This window comes from Cydia pomonella, chromosome 12 (genome assembly GCF_033807575.1).
Source record: "Cydia pomonella isolate Wapato2018A chromosome 12, ilCydPomo1, whole genome shotgun sequence".
Classification (NCBI taxonomy): domain Eukaryota; kingdom Metazoa; phylum Arthropoda; class Insecta; order Lepidoptera; family Tortricidae; genus Cydia; species Cydia pomonella.
The window spans coordinates 9,243,671-9,260,631 of record NC_084714.1 but is presented as its reverse complement, the minus strand read 5'-3'; the positions used below and the strand labels follow the sequence as shown (position 1 = coordinate 9,260,631).

The following is a 16,961-nucleotide window of genomic DNA, read 5'->3' as shown; positions in this document are numbered from 1 at the left end:
AATATCTATAAATAATTTTAAAGTTGTTAAATTAATTACTGCACATCCGAAATAAGGATATTATAATTAGGTTTTCCTCCAGTTTTGTAGGGTTCAAGAAACTTAAAAAGAATCTCCTTCGGCACCAAGTACTGGCTCACAGCTGGGTCCTTGTCCATGTTGATGTACTCCCACTGAAAAAAAACCTCTAATTAGTACATATTTTATAAATTATTATTCATTAGTTTCTTTAAACTACCAAAACAATAGATTCTCACGTATGTAGAAAGTCATTACTAATTATGCGATTAATTTGCCTACGTCTATACTTTTTAACACTAGCAAATGGAAATTATATGTGTGCCCATTTTTAAAGCTAATTTCATAACAATAAACGCTTACAAGTAATTTGTATTCAGTCTCATCTATCTTCACCGCATCATACAGGTCTGATAATGACACCATCCTCTCGAACTAGGGCCAGATCATGTAGTCCGCGAATCCCGGTTCGGACCCTCCAAGGAACTTGTTTCCACTTTTCTTTAGTTCGTCTTGGATAAAGGTCAAGGACTTCCTGTATGTAGCTATGTTTTCTTCGGTGACTTGGTCTGGGTTGCTCAAGATTTTTAACATCATTGTTTGTATCTAAAAAAATACGTAAAGTATATAACGGTATGCCATTTTATTTAGGTACTTACTCGTAATTTTGAACGCCCATCTCTATATAATTATAATTATATTCACGATACAAAAGACTAAATGCATAATAACTCCACACGCTGAAGTCTATGTTAGGTACCAATGTAGTGTTGTATTATAGGTACCTACATAACTGCGCGGCCAGACACTCGACGAGTGATATGGGAAATAGGCAGAGAAGTGTGTGGCCACGTTGCTTGTAATTTGTAATCGGCCACTATACTGCCCTGCATACTTCCCTAATTCCCGTACCACTCGTCAAGTGTCTGGATTAAGGGCAAATCGAATCCCCATCGGTAGCTATTCTGTGCTTTTCTACAAACAGAGACCCCCTTTGATCTAAGAATGATTAAATAGTTGGCAACGGGAAAATGTGACTTCTCCAGAGATTTACTTTCACACTTCTTTACCTCGTTTTACGATGTTCGTGAAAAGTGATTTACATGGTTGGAATTTTGTTATGTTCATTAACTTACTGGTCCCGATCCTTCGATGATGATTTAAACAAGCGCTTTGTTCAACGGATCTTTGGGCAGCAACGGCCGCTGCGGGAACACCTCGTCTAAATACTCCGCCGTGATCAGACTGTCCGAGATGCAAACGCCATCTGCTACTTCGATTGCAGGCACCTTACCTGAAAATATATGAGGATTCGTTTTAGTTGTTCCGCCATTGTTATCAGTTAATCAAGGCATGGAAAAAGGACAAAATTATTAATTATAGTGATTTTTATTGAAGCTGTCCAGTAATTGTAGCTTAGGGCTTAATACCAACTAAGTCATAAGTTCATGTTGGTTTACTGTTTCAGTAAAAAGCAAGTAAACAGTTCTGTGCTTAGGATAAATGTCGAAGTCTAAATCATCGTCTTTGAAATGTATCAATAATAAACTATACGTTAGAACACGAATTGAGTTGACTTTCGTCATATCAGTATAACACCAGCATCGTGCTGTTTGCGGAGGCAAGTAGGTACCTAACGCCAATTGTAGATATACATATGTAAAACGGTTCGTTACCAAAAACGCTTTTACTGCTGTACCATTCGGGTTTATCCATCAGGTTAATGTTGACAACTTCAAAGTCGATCTCCTTGGCGGTAAGAACGAGAATCGGGCGATGAGCGTACGGGCAGTGACGCATGTTGTAGATGCGCAACTTTCCATTGAACGGGGGCAGGGGATCACCTGAAAATATGTTAATTAGGTAATTATTTAATGTTACCTATGTTTCTAGTGTAGGTAAGAACTTAAGACTAATTTCTCTCGTTAAGCAGAAACCTATCTTAACGTACGAGTAGTGTTGGTGATTAGTATATCCCAGATAAGAGCTTAAAGAGAGTTTATCTCTTCCAAGACTAGACGGAGTTTAATCTATATCTCAAGCACACTGCGAAAGTGCTTATAACTTACAGAAAACTGGTACCTTATAAACAGGAAAGTGGGTTAGGAGATGAGAAAGATTACCTATCTTTATTCGTATTGTATTTCTTTCGTATAAAATGAGTTTCGTGTATAATCATGATATGTGTATAAGATAGCCTTAGATATATTATTTAGTTACCTACTTTAAAGTAGAGATAGTTTAAACAATATAGTGTGCTACATGATGATGGATGCATTGTTTTTAGACTTCTAATTACGAGTATCACAAAACTGTTACGATATTGGTCAAATTACCATTTTCACTGTTTTTTTATTTTGTCATGTATATGTATGACAACGCCACAGATTAGAATGTTAAATATATCTATGTCACGAGCAGTGTTAAAACAAGTCGAATGTATGTAGTTTGTCTGCACATATATATGCATTTCAAATTACTTAAATATGATTAAATAATCCAGGTAAGCGGGTATTGAGACGACCCACTTGCTTATTTAAAAATTGTTTACTCATTAAAATGTCCGACTGATTTGCAGAAAACTGTATTGTATTTTTGCTGACAGACAGACATATGTAAAAGTATTATATTTAAAACCCAACTATATGTGACAAGTTTTATTATTGATTACATAAACAAAACATATGTCACAAACATAAAAACCTACATTCAATTGTTTACTTGAACGAGCATCTAGTCAAGTTCATTAAACTTAATAATGTAAACACCATTAGCGAGAAGTGACTCAGCGTAGGGTCAAATGTAAAAATCCACGTTGAGCGTGTAAACTGACCTTTCTTCAGATGTTTCACGTTAAAAAGTTAATTAGTTATTCGTTTCATTTCAAGTCGATTACTGTTTCAGTAAATCACCTTAAAAGTGATTAAAATAGTACATTACGATACAATTGCGAAAAATAGGAAATTCGAAACGAGTGGCGATAAATTAAAACACGACCGAAGGGAGTGTTTTAAATCGACACGAGTTGCGAATTACCTATTTGCACATGTATCGTACAACGTTTTACAGTACATATGGCCCTTTAAATGTTCGACACAGTAACATAATATGCTACTTCTCGCACTAGTGCTATAAAGTAGCCCCATATGTACTGTAAAATCGGTTTTTGACTGATTTGTTTCTTCGTTCGTGTAATTGTGACGTTATTTATTGAAAGGGACTTTATTGTCGATGGCGCTTACGCCATTATCAACGATGCTCCTATACAAATACACCGCTGCGCTACGCAGTGTGGCGTAAGCGCCCTTGACAAAAGACCCAGGTTTTATAGATAACGTCACTATTAGCTCAATTTACAATTATCGGTTTTTCGTTCTCACATCAAGGTAGTGCGCCGATGGTGCGTACACATCTACACGTGGCCCATTCCATAGTGCGTGCTCTCAACCATCGCAGGGCCATCTCGCTGGTCCACCGCTGGGTTATCGTGTAGAGGAGCCATCACCGTCGCATGGTCATCTTGCTCGTTCAGCGCTGGGCCATCGTGTAGAGGAGCTATTAATATGGCTAAGCACCACACACGTCAACGATACCAAAATATATATCGCAAGGTATCTCAAGATGCCTTTGCTATACGATATCAAATATACCAAAATATATATTATAGCTTCACTTCGTGTGTGGACTCCGTCGTATCGTATTACGTTAAATATATCGTAAGATGCCTTGGCAATCAAGGCAGCCTTGCTATATCGTTTGGTATATTATCGTTCCGTCTGTGATGGGCTTTACGAGCTGTATTTCTATACGAAATTGTTGCGGGCCATGTGTGGTATTCATAGGGTTTGTGAATATTGTAGATGTATATTTTTAAATAAAGAGCTTCATAATCAAGATGTCTAATATCTTTTATTGAGATCAATTACCAACAAGTGCTATAGATAATTTATATTCTACTTAAGGCTGCTACACACTTGGCAACTTAAGTAAGGTGTTAGCCGTTTGTTTTTTTTTTTTTTTCGAAAATTGTATGTCTGGAAAAAAGCGGGTAAATCTTTGCCTTTGGCTAGTTTCACTGTACCATTTTTATTTTTAGCGTTGTATATTTCATAATAATACTACAATGACAAACATTATTATTTTTATCTTATCAATTATTATTGACGGATCATGCACACGCCCATGTTTTATCAGTCAAAAGAAAAACCAATGTTAACTTTAATAAATATTTTATTGTACTTTTATGTCATACCAATCTTCGCTCGCAATGAATAAATAATAGTACATTACGGAAAATCTTCAAAAAAGAGCGTACTCTCATTTTAAGGCTGACAGCGTACTTACAACCTGGTGCTGCGGGTGTCCATGGGCGACGGTAATCGTTCACCATCAGGCGATTAGTCTCCTGGTTTGCCTCCTAATATCATAATAGTACATTACGATACAAGTGCGAAAAATAGGAAATTCAATTTTCGCACTAGTGCGGTAAAGTCGCACCATATGTACTGTAATAGTACATTACGATACAAGTGTGAAAAATAGGAAATTAGAAACGAGTGACGATAAATTAAAACACGACCGAAGGGAGTGTTTTAAATCGACACGAGTGGTGAATTACCTATTCGCACATGTATCGTACAACGTTTTACAGTACATATGACCCTTTAAATGTTCGACACAGTAACGTAATATGCTAATTTTCGCACTAGTGCGGTAAAGTAGTACCATATGGACTGTAAACATTATTATAAACTAGTTACTTATTATAATGTAATAAAATTAATTGCATTTCGAATGCATAACGGGATTCTTAAAATACAATTTCGTTTAGTCTGCAAATGTAAATACTGTTATGTGCTACATAGGGTGCTATTCCCGTTTAAAGCCTAGCTAAGATCAATAAAGCCTAGAAAATGTACAGGCCGCAGTGAAATCAAATCCAACGATTTTAACTTTCCATAGAGCAACAAAATAGGAAATAGTACATGTATCGTACAACGTTTTACAGTACATATGGCTCTTTAAAGTTTCGACATAGTTACATAATGTGCTACTTTACGCACTAGTGCGGAAAAGTAGCACCATATGTACTGTAAAATAATTTTACTTTTATTGCGGCACCTAGGACTAAGTTTCTGAGTCAATAGCAGATCGTTTTTGTTCCTTTTATATCTTTTATGATATAATTATAACAAAGTGTTTCGATATTTTGACGATATTTCTGGTTGTCTGATAGAGGTTTCTGACTACTACGAAACCACTAGAAATATCATTGAAAGACATCTCTACAAAATTATGTCTAAATAAATTATGCGGTTGAAACGCCCATGATATTGACCCTTCTAAGCCAGGGGTACAACACAGTTGAACAACGTTTACTGCTTCTTCCTAGGACGCATGTCGCACGCAGCGCTGGTGTCGAGCATGTTGTAGTTCTTGGATTCGAAGAACTTGCCGTGAGTCTCGGCTGACAGGTAGTATTGCTTCATGGCCGGGACTTGCTTCATCGCCTCCAAGTAGCTTGTCTGGAGATAAAATATATAAGTTATAAAAATATTTTATGTTCTAGAATTAGCAACGTTTCTGTATTATTTTAGGCGCATTCAGCAGCAGAAGTAAATAGCGCTCTACACACAGTAAATAATTTACTTACACCCGCACATACTATCTTAGCAACTAAGGACCTTCGCGCGCTTAGCCAGTTTGCTAGATTAGAGTTGTGATACATACTTTAGAAGCAACATTTTAATAATTTTATGTAGCTTGTCTGCTGTTACGCTAACAATAGTCCTAGAACTGTTCACAATGTGTTTTTGATATTTATAATTAGTTGATAAGGTATCTTGAATGTCTCGGGTTGGTATAGATTAAAAGGAGTAATGAGGAGCGATTTATAAATTAGGTAATCTTTGTTTGAATAAATACCTAATTAAGGTGGAGCCCGATAATTAAGCAACTGCGAAATACTACTCAAAGGAGTACCTAATAAAGAGCAAATTCTTAATTAAAGAATGGTTATTTCAAGAAATTCTTAATTAAGGACTAATTACGGTAAAAGTGTATTAAAACTTCCAGAAAAAGTTGTAATGAATAGAAATCATTAATTGTTTTAAGACATTAGGCAATAAATAAATAAAAATATCTGTAGACAATCTTACACAGATTAACCTAGCCCCAAACTAAGCAAAGCTTGTACTATGGGTACTAGGCGACGATATACGTACGATAGATAAACATATACTAAAATACATAGAACATCCATAACTCAGGAACAAATATTCGTGATGAACACACTAATAAATGCCCTGACCGGAATTCGAACCCGGGTCCTCCTGCTTCATAGGCAGGTCCTCCTCCTCCTCCAGGAACCTCCGAAACACGACACCCTTCGGCCAGAAGTCGGCGCGTTCGATGGTCCCCTGCAGCGATCGCGGCACGCGCACAACAAAAGTTAAAATGCACGTAGTGGCGCGATCGAAGCTGGAACACCCTCAGCGTGTATCCGGTCTTCTGGTGTACATACTCCACCACTTCAGCAGCCGTGGCGGTGTAATGCAAGCGCGATACGTACAGCGCCTTACTCGGTGTAGCAATCCGCAAGCCAGAATTAGTAGTATAGTCAAGTTAAGGAAAAGTATGGAAGTAAGTCGTGTAGTCGTGCTTTTTTTGGATTCGTTAGATGGCGCAACTAGATTATTTTCCCCGAGTTGCACCGTTTCTATTATGTACGGAAGACCGTAAAATTTTAGGTATAAACTATAAAGTGCCGTATTTTTGGAGTAAATTAAAAGCTATTGGGTTCAAGCTAAGTAGTGTATAGAGAACACCTTGGTGCATAGTATATCTTAATTAAGAAGATGTGCAATGTGTGATACCCTAAAAAAATTTTTTTTTTCGATTGCGGCTCGAGGCTAAGTCAGTCGGTTGGTGCAATCTCAAGTTAAGCTTTTTAAAGCATTATAAACATTCAGTTAACTTTGCACGCCTGGGCAAATTATGGAACATGTATTTTTAATTATTTTGTACATTGTGCTTCGGGGGAAATTAAGAGAGACGTGAAAATTTTAAAAACGGTACTTATCTAAAGACACTACATTTGCACTAAATAAAAAATAGATTTTTTTTACCGGAAGTTTGTCAAAAAGTAAATAGAATTAATCGCAACGAACTGCAAGCGAAGGTGGTTGGCCGCACGCGGCGCGGGGCGCGCGGGGCGGGGAGATAGCGCAGCGCGCAGCTAGGGTTTGCAATATCCGAAAATTTTTCGGATCCGGATACATAGAAATAGGATATCAAGAACGACTGTCAAACTTCAAAAGTGCGACCAAAAATGAAATGCAAGTTTGTGCGTAAATTGTCTATGTGAGATCAATAATAGTGATGTCATGTTACAACATATTAATAATCTATCGGTGTTTGACCGCTTTATCGACTACTTATTCAAATGTGTTTGATTGTATAAAAAAATGTTATACGAGTAGGTAAGTATGAAGTCGCTTCCCTTAGGGTCATATAGGGCCCAAAAGGTGCCTTTGATGAAACCAGCACCATATTTTAGTATGTTGTTAAGCATGTTATTTTGACAAAAAAACCATCGGGAGACAGTTTCTAACGTGGTTAAGTCACCAGTTATGACGTCATCAAAATGGCCAGTGCCGTGTTCAGAATATTGCGTATACCACAGAAAGTATATCACATGTAAGCTTGTGTGGGGTGTCATAAAAAGCAAAATTAAATGCGCTACAATATCGTTTATACATTTGACCTTGTAAATACCATAGTTTGCAAGAAATTTTAAGTTTTATTTAAATTTTCCCGAAAAAAATCCGTTTTTTGTTTTCATCAACTTTACTAGTAACTTTACAGGAAAACATTGTATGAAGATATGAATGCTACATTAGTAAGCTATAAAATTCCATTAAAATTTTGAAAATCGGTTTATAAACAAGCAAATTACACTATTTTTGTTCCATACCGGATGACACCACCAAGAGTCGGATGGCTGTTTCAATACAATTTGCAAGGCAAATGATGTTTAAGTAAAGGTAACTTGCTGAACGATATTTATAGTAAAGTAATATTTTCGATAAAAGTATTATTATCAAAATTAAGAATACTGAGATCGTTTTATTGTAATTTACTCTGGATCTAGCTAATTAAAGTTACACACTAATTAAACAAAAATATTTATTTTTTACGTATTATTTTGTCCCAGAGCATGCACCTTCCCATGCGCAAAGCATAGTGTATTTAAATCCGTGTTTTACTCACCCACACCCTGTACAGCGTTCTTTGCACTTGCAAGACAATAGCTCCTTGCAGCTGAGACTAGCATCAGGAAGGGTTTTCTACAAAGAGGTGTACGCTGGTCCATCATTTTTCCTTCGCCAAGGCTAGTTGCAAGAATCTAGCATTTGTGGGTCGCTATTCAGGTAAATTGGTCCCAATGTGGGTCTGTTAAGCCCTCTTTATATGCTGTAGGAGAGCATCCTGTTGAAGGAATATACTCGATCGCTCTGTTTTTAGGGTTCCGTAGCCAAATGGCAAAAAACGGAACCCTTATAGATTCGTCATGTCCGTCTGTCTGTCCGATTATTTCCTAAACAAGATCCTCCTCGCAGTATTTACATTACCTATTTGTGTCCCTACTGGGAAGTTATATGTAGGGTTTGCAATTAGAATATTGTGATATTCTAATTATTAGAATATCCACCAAAATAAATATCCGAATAAACGGATTTAGATAACACAGAAATAACGTTTTTAACTATTTTTTAATACAATGATATTACCCCAACCAATTTTAAATGATGATGACAAATGATAAAGAGCCGACCATCTTAGCCCTATTCATTTGGAGATATTCTAGTGGTTGATTATCAGACCAATTTTCTCTCCTTCCTACTCTACTATCCTAGCCTTGGCCTCCAGGTCGCTTTTGTTTTGAGCCTATAGCCCCAAGTCATCAGGATATCCAATGATCTAATGTTTGCATTAAGCAACATTCGCATTCATTGTATAAAGTTACTGCGTGACATGATCAAAATTGATGTGCTGTTAGTATTTGAATTGATTAAATATATGAAAATACTATATTTAAATGACAAAATGGTATGAAATTATTCATAAATTACATTAGAAAATTGTTTCGGTTATAGGTCAATAACCATATTTAACGGATCCGTAATATCCGGATCTTATAGTTGACGGATATCCGGATATTTCAGATATCCGGATCTCAAACCCTACGCGCAGCGATTGTTTCGAGACAGTTTGTTTGACACTTTTGACGGGCAACGAGCACAAATCTTTCTTCTGGCATTAAAACGAAACCATTGTTTTAAACAATCATTGAGTGAACTAAGTAGTCTAACGTTTTCGTAAGTATATGGAAAATCGCGATTTTTCGAATTTAACAAACATTGAGCGTACCTGTATTTAATTTGTTGACTGTCTGTCTGCATACTCAGAAACCCTACTATTTTTGCAGTACATGCCACTACTCGTGCCTCAAGAGCCGTGCTTCGTCGGTGCATCTACGCGCGTTCCTTCTCTTGCCACTAATCACGCGCTTGTCGCTTCTGTGTATTTATTGCTCTACGTTTTTTGGTACTTGATTACAAAACTGCATGTTCCGTATAAAAATGCCAATTTTTTATGGGGTGCGAATGTAAACAAAATCAAATGAATATGATTGCATCAATTTCCAATAGTATTAAAATTTCCCCCAAAGTACAACGACAGTAAAACATGAAAAACTACTTTCCGGGTGTCGCACCCTGGTGCGAATTTGACATTGGATTTAGATATTTTTTCTAATTATTTACTCAATTTGCACCGAGTACATTACTTTCCCCAGACCCGCAATGGCCAAAATAGATTTTTTTGTATGTTTTTTTTTTTTTACCTGTTCCGTAGCTTAAATTAACATAAATAACACGTGCGAATTTAGATATAAGTGTTGTAAAACGTACGCCAAATTGCACCGAGTACACCTTTTTTCTCTTCTTAGTTATAACCATTACATTATTTTTAGCCGATTTCACCCCTTTCCGGAGGGGTGAATTTAGTAACGATTGTATAAAGTTCGATTTTTAGCCCATACACAACAATCCGTAGTGATTTTATTAGTCCTTAGAATTAGTTCCTGACTTTAGGGAAATTTGATTTAATTTGACCGTACTATAGCCGGTTCGGCGGTACCACACTGAGTCTTACGAGGCGCCGTGCGCGCCTTCTTCTTTCTTATTTCTTTGTTGGTTTATATTTTTACTTATAAATACCTAACTAAGGAGTGTTTTTTTTTTTTGGAAATTTATATATTAGTTTCGGCTCGTATTATACAATAACCAAGCAAAATTTCATCGACTGAGAAATTAATGCGTGGGTCTCCATACAACAACTTGCTTCATTTCCTTCACTATTAGTTTTAAGAGAAGTTCTTGCAAAGATTAGACATCTTTAGTGATTGTAGATACGTAATCGACTAATCGTATTTACAGTTCATAATTCGTAAACTATTGAGACAATCCAATGGTCTAATAGCTGTTATAGTTTCATTGCTAAATTCCTCATTACACTCACATTCCTAAGCCGTATTCTGTATTCTATGAGTCTAGATTCGTCTTTTCAGATTGGGTATGAGAAAAGTACAAGCTAATTTAATTAGAACTTTAAAATGCCAAATTTAGATATGGAATACAAATAGGCATATCAGACATAGTATAATTATATAGGTTAGGGTTTATGAATAACAATGCATACCACCAGGAACAGTTCCACAAATATTTTATCTTGAGTTCTTTGGAGTGGGTCCGTGGCCTGCAGTGGAATTTCCGGATACTTCTCATCTAGGTAGGTGTTGATGATGGCACTGTCAAAGATAACTTTGCCTTGCTCGTATTCCAATACTGGCACTGAACCTAAAGTTAGAGATAAATATTTTGTTTGATAAGCATGACAGTGCAGAAATAATCGGACAGGCAGACGGACATGAGGAATCTATAAGGGTTCCGTTTTTTGCCATTTGGCTACGGAACCCTAAAAAGGATAGGTACTAGGGAATGCAAAAACCGGAGGTTTTTCAAAACCGGAGGTTTTTCAAAACCGGTTTTTTTCTTCGGTTTTACAATAAAACCGAAACCGGTTAAAACCGGTTTCGGTTTTTAGAATCAACTATTCTTAAATTCATCGTCATGGAATAAAGAAAAGATTGCTTCACGTGTAAAAACGAATGCTAGTATAGTATATACACGATTTTATCACGAAATTAAAGACAGAAAATCTGACTATTTAATTGTATTGTATGGGAATTGTCAAATGACTTAATGTTATTTGTAACTATTTATTATTAGTATTAAATTATTTTTTGGTTTATTGGTTAGACACCGATTGGGATAGGTCATTTTTTCTTAAATATATGACAATATCAATTTATAATTTAATGTTATTTGTCTTAAATCAAATGGCCCAATCCGAAATCTTGCTCTAAGTTTTTCGCTATCTTCTAGTATATATTCAAATAGTTAATTCGTTTACTGTTACTACCTTCCTTTATAAAATATTTGCTAAGTTATTATGAATTTGTAAAGTAGGAAATAAATGAAACAAGCTAAAACAATAATAGGGTTGTTTCCAATTTTTTGAAACGCTTGTATTACGTTCTATATTAACTAAAAGTTGCCCTAAAAGTCAACTTTTATACTAAAAACGGCTTTAAATATGTTAAATTAACAAAATATATTTTGACAGACGCTTTCGCGCCCAAAACGCTCTTTGAAAATTGTGTGACGTCACAGTTTACGGTTTGACACATAACTTCATACACACGTAGAAGATACGAACTGTCAACTGACATTTGTCATTTGTTGTTTATCGCTTAACTGTCAACAGTGTCAATCCGAGAGTTGTGACGTCATCAGAATCTTTAAAGACGTTTCGAGTTTGGTCACGTGACGTGTGCCAAAAGATATTTTAAATTCAATATTTACAAAAATATGGTCATTACAAGTCTCCTAAAAGTAGTTTAACATGTTCTTATAATCCAAAAGAATTTATTGGGATACAATTCTGCCCTAAGATTTGTAGATGGAAACAACCCTATTCACGTCACGTGTTTCTTCTCGAAAAGTCAATTAGAAACTGATGGTGTTAGCTTCAACTGGGCAAACACAAGTAGTCAAGTAATTCCATTCTTTAGGGTTTGAACTACCCTTTCCTATTAGTGCGAAAGATACAAAAAAGGTTGTCGGTAAGTCGTTATCACCGAACCAACAAAAGACTCTAAAGCTGCCATTGATATAATTGATTAAGTGGAATTTTTCTACAGCGCATCGCATAATAAAATTATAAGTAAGAACTTTTATACCCATTTTTATTAAAAAGTACTACTATACAATTCGTACACCAGCACGGATGTCCTGCCACTTCCAGTACTTTATATTATTTAAATCGTTCGTATTTTTGTATTTTGTACCGTAAAAATTAATTTGCGTTACAAATGATCAAACTAACACAACACCACATTATTTGATTTGATGTCGATTCAACCGGTTTAGGACAAATGAATAAAACATGCAACTTAGGTAAATAAAAAAAAACCGAATAAAACCGAAACCGGTTTGTACAAATTCTAAAAACCCGGTTTTGGGTTTCCGTCAAAAAACCGGTTTTAACCGGTTTTTTCGGTTTCGGTTAAAACCGGTTTGCATTCCCTAATAGGTACAGATTTATAAACAGCTGCTGTCTGAATTTAAAGTGACTAGGCAGTTTTTTGCTGTTTATTATTATTATTTTATACAAATAGTGCTGTTCCAGAAATTGAGTCTATTATATCCCAAGAAGTAATTTTTAGTTTTGTGGTTTCATTTATTTATGAAGATTTAGATTATCGGAAATAAACACTCCTTAAGTGTACAACCACCTATTTACATACATGCACACAGTACTAACCAACAAGTTTTTTTTTTTTTTACCAACGTTGGTAGCAAACAAGCATACGGCCCGCCTTATAAGCAGCGCAGTAAGCAGTCTCCGTAACCTATGGACGCCTGCAACTCCAGAGGTTGAGTTCTGGCAACCTTACTCACTGGAACACAATACTAGCAGTAAGGTCTAGTGTTATGTAGCTGCGGTTTTCTGAAAGGTGGAGGTACTTTCAGTTGGGCTCTGCTCTAGATCTGACGATGACAACTGCTGTGTTGTGCCCTACCACACAATGCGAGATGACATTCACAGTGGCCATACCTCTCTTTTGGACGTAGTTCAAGGACATACCCGGGTCATTTTAACGACATACCCAATGTACGACATGTCCAAAAATTGTTAAATATAATCTGATCCCTAGTGTTATTTATTATATTACTGTTTATTTGGTTTTGTTGCATTCACTATACTTTGTATGTTTTGTCAAGGTAATATAAAACTATATTACAATCAAACTTAATTATTTCAAAACTTTTATAGATGAAATGGGACTGCCACGTGCCAGTCTGTGGGAGTCCCATCCCTTTTACGTGAAAACTGGTTTTCCTGCAGTGGTTCTTAGTTCTTAGCTATATTACATAGAAATAGATCCAGCAGTTTGAAGAGTATCAGCTCTTATTTCTAAAATTTTGTAAGACATTTTTGGCATAAAATGGATTTTCTTGGTATAAAGGGGTTTTTGTATTTTTTTATTTATTTAATTAGGTGATAGTATTTATGTCTTAAAAACTTATTCAATTTATTTTCAGTACCCCTAGTGTAATTTTAGTCGATAGCGAAACGTGACGTATGGGTTTTTGAACAGCGCGCCAAGCGGGACGTTTTGGAAAGTCAAAAATCTCATACAAAATGACACTTAACGCAAACGCGTACGTCACGTTTCGCTGTCGAAAATATTTACACTAGGGGTACAGAACACGTGTACGTTGTACGTTCTATAGCAGGTTAGTATAGACAACACTTCTCTTTTTGTGTCGGGGGTTAAAAATAGTAAATAATAGTAAAAAAATATTCTTGATGCTATTTTTCACATGGCTTAATCATTGGACATACATATTTTCTTAGGCACCGGTCCGGTATCCCCTACGAAGGTTTCGGAAGAGGTATTTAGTAACCTAAAGCCCTTTCATTTGGCTTTTTATTACGGGTAAGCAGTTCTCCTTTCGAATGTCTGATACCTGTTACTAAGCGCTGACTCCTTGAAGGGGTATTCCTAACTTATAACGCTTATGCTATTTTCATCTGTCCATTCACTGACACAGACCGTATACCCCGTGAGACGTATAGTATATTTATTCCCGTCAGAATAGAGGAATGTTAACAACATTAATTAAATTATTGATAACCAAGTAAGGCCCGACCAGAAATATATGACCATTGTCAAGAGGGCGCTGTTCTCATCTTTAGGGCGACAGTTCAGTTTAGTATGAAAAATTTAGTTGCAATGAAATGCCGCAATATGGCGCGTGATCATATATTACCTACTGGTCAGGCTTTAAATGGTTATAAATCATTTGGAAGTGTAGATTTTTAATTCTGTAACAAAAGATTTTAAGGGTTCCATTATTACAATCTTATACCTTTAAACGAGCAAATCTTGTATATATATATATATATATATATATATATATATATATATATATATATATATATGTATATATATTTCTGTGATCTCGGAAACGGCTCTAACGATTTCGCTGAAATTTGGTATATGGGGGTTTTTGGGGGTATACAATCTATCTAGATTAGTCTTATGTTTGGGAAAAACGCGTGTTTTCGAGTTTTCATGCGTTTTTCTTTCGACGCAGAATATGGTCGCTAATTTCGTGTTGCCGGCCACTGTCCGTCTGGTCCAGCGGGTTAAGACGCGGACTGCTAAACGACTGTTACGGGTTCGAATCCCGCCCGGTGACAAACTTTTTTTTTTTATATGTTCAAGTTTATATATAATTTTTTAATTTTTATTGTTTTAGACAAGATTAATTTAGTAAAAAAATGTAATTAAGATTATCACCTATACACCACCATATTACAATAAATAGTTATAACCGAGCAAAGCTCGGTCGCCCAGGTACTGTTTTAATTATAGGTGGTTTTTGTGTATGCAACAAACGTAAGTTATCTGAGTGAACGTAATACTAATAATAGTTATGCTGTTGTTTACTTCTAAGCATTAGTGTAAGTATGATATTGATATTACCCAGGGCAATGTTATAAACACTGTGTTGTTAAAAAGTTTATAATGAGCGCCTATTGCTCACTAAACTGTATTAATTTATTGTTATTGCTGTCTAGGGTGAAAATGTACAATAGATTAAGTAATTACATTGTAATTAATAAATTATGTTAAATAAGGAACTCATTAATACAAAAAAAAAAGTCGGCAGCAGTATTGAATCGCGATATTACTGTTTTACTATTTCAAATGTGAAAATCGATGTCGCTGCCAGGATTTTTGACATTTGCGGCAGTAAATATACGAGTAAGTGAACTACTGGCAGGGTGTATAGCGCTTTAACAGCAGAGGTGTCATACATTTTTAATTAGGATGGGGATACCATTTCATTTGTAGCGGTAACTCTAAAAGGGAAACCCCTTCCTAGAGGTAAGTAAAACGAACTGATAATCAGTTCACAGGGCAAGCATATCGTTGGGGCTATGCGATAAACGATTAAACCAGTTAGAGGTTTTTCCTTGGAAGGGGTGGACGGGTCCCTATCTGTAGGTATTATTGTATATTTTATCCTGAATATTACTTTCGAGGCCAAAAATAAAAATAGAATAGAATTATATTTATTCAGACAACACATCAATTATTACAAAGAAGATAATACATTAACAACAATAAGAATTAAAAAAAAAAGAAACAGTGGAAGTTGAATAGTACAGAACAGATAAGGATGTGAGGCTGGAATGGTTTCCACTCAGCATTGCAGTTGGCACGACTAAGCGTTGTCAACGGCGGCGCTGATTTTCTGTGGAGCCAGTGAGGTGAGCGGAACGGCATACTGCGCGACTTGTGTGACAGATAATAATAAATAATCAGTTATCAAAAGGCAATATCAAATAAAAATACTTATAAATAACAGCTATTAAGGTACACATATTATACATTATACATGCGAGTTCATTATATTGCAGTAACCAGATATTTACTTGGGTGTTAATCATATTTAGGAACAGAGGCTATGTAGAATGATGCCCTTAGGCAGCAATACCCTGTTGAGCTATCAGGTGTGCTTTCAGTTTAGATTTGAAGCTACTAACAGTTGTGTTCTCCCAAATAGGAGGTGGAAGGTTGTTCCAGCACTTCGTGGCAGCATAACGAAAACTGCCACGAAATGCAGCGGTATTGTGCCTTGGGCAAATCAGTCGGGGAACACGCCTAATACGACGCTGGTAGAAGACCATCTTTTCATGCAAATATGTGGGTTTCTTACTGTTGCAAATACCAAATAAAAGTGTGGCAAAATGTAGGGTACGTCGACCATCCATATTTAAAAGTTTGTTCATATTGAGATAGGGAGTAATATGGGATCGAGGGGGTATTGGGAAACAGAAACGTGTGCAAGCGTTTTGTAGCCGTTGAATGACTCTTTTTGTACGTGAGAGCAGGCAGTTATCATACACCGTATCCGCGTAGTTAAGCTTGGACAGGATCAATGTGTCGCACAATTTCACACGCATTTCTACACTAAGGTAGTTACGAACCTGGTAAAGGACTGTCAGCCTATTAGAAACAGTTTCTGACAGTTTCTAAGATGTGTAAAATACGTAGACCAGTTTCATTTAAGGTTTCAAGAAGTATGTAATTGGTAGATCGCACAGGGTTTCGTTAGTAAACAGGAGATCTTGGGTCTAATGAAGTTGGCCACCCCTGTTCTATTCCATATATTATGCACCTCCTGAAAGTAATCCTGGCGGCGCCCATGTAAATTATATATAAGAATTAATTGTAT

The 16,961-nt window shown here is 36.1% G+C and overlaps 1 pseudogene; it reads right to left on the bottom strand.

Annotated features, from left to right (window-relative positions):
* Positions 1–35: 35 nt before the first annotated feature.
* On the bottom strand, positions 36–16,853 carry LOC133523455 (pyrimidodiazepine synthase-like; annotated as a pseudogene).
* Positions 16,854–16,961: the final 108 nt, after the last annotated feature.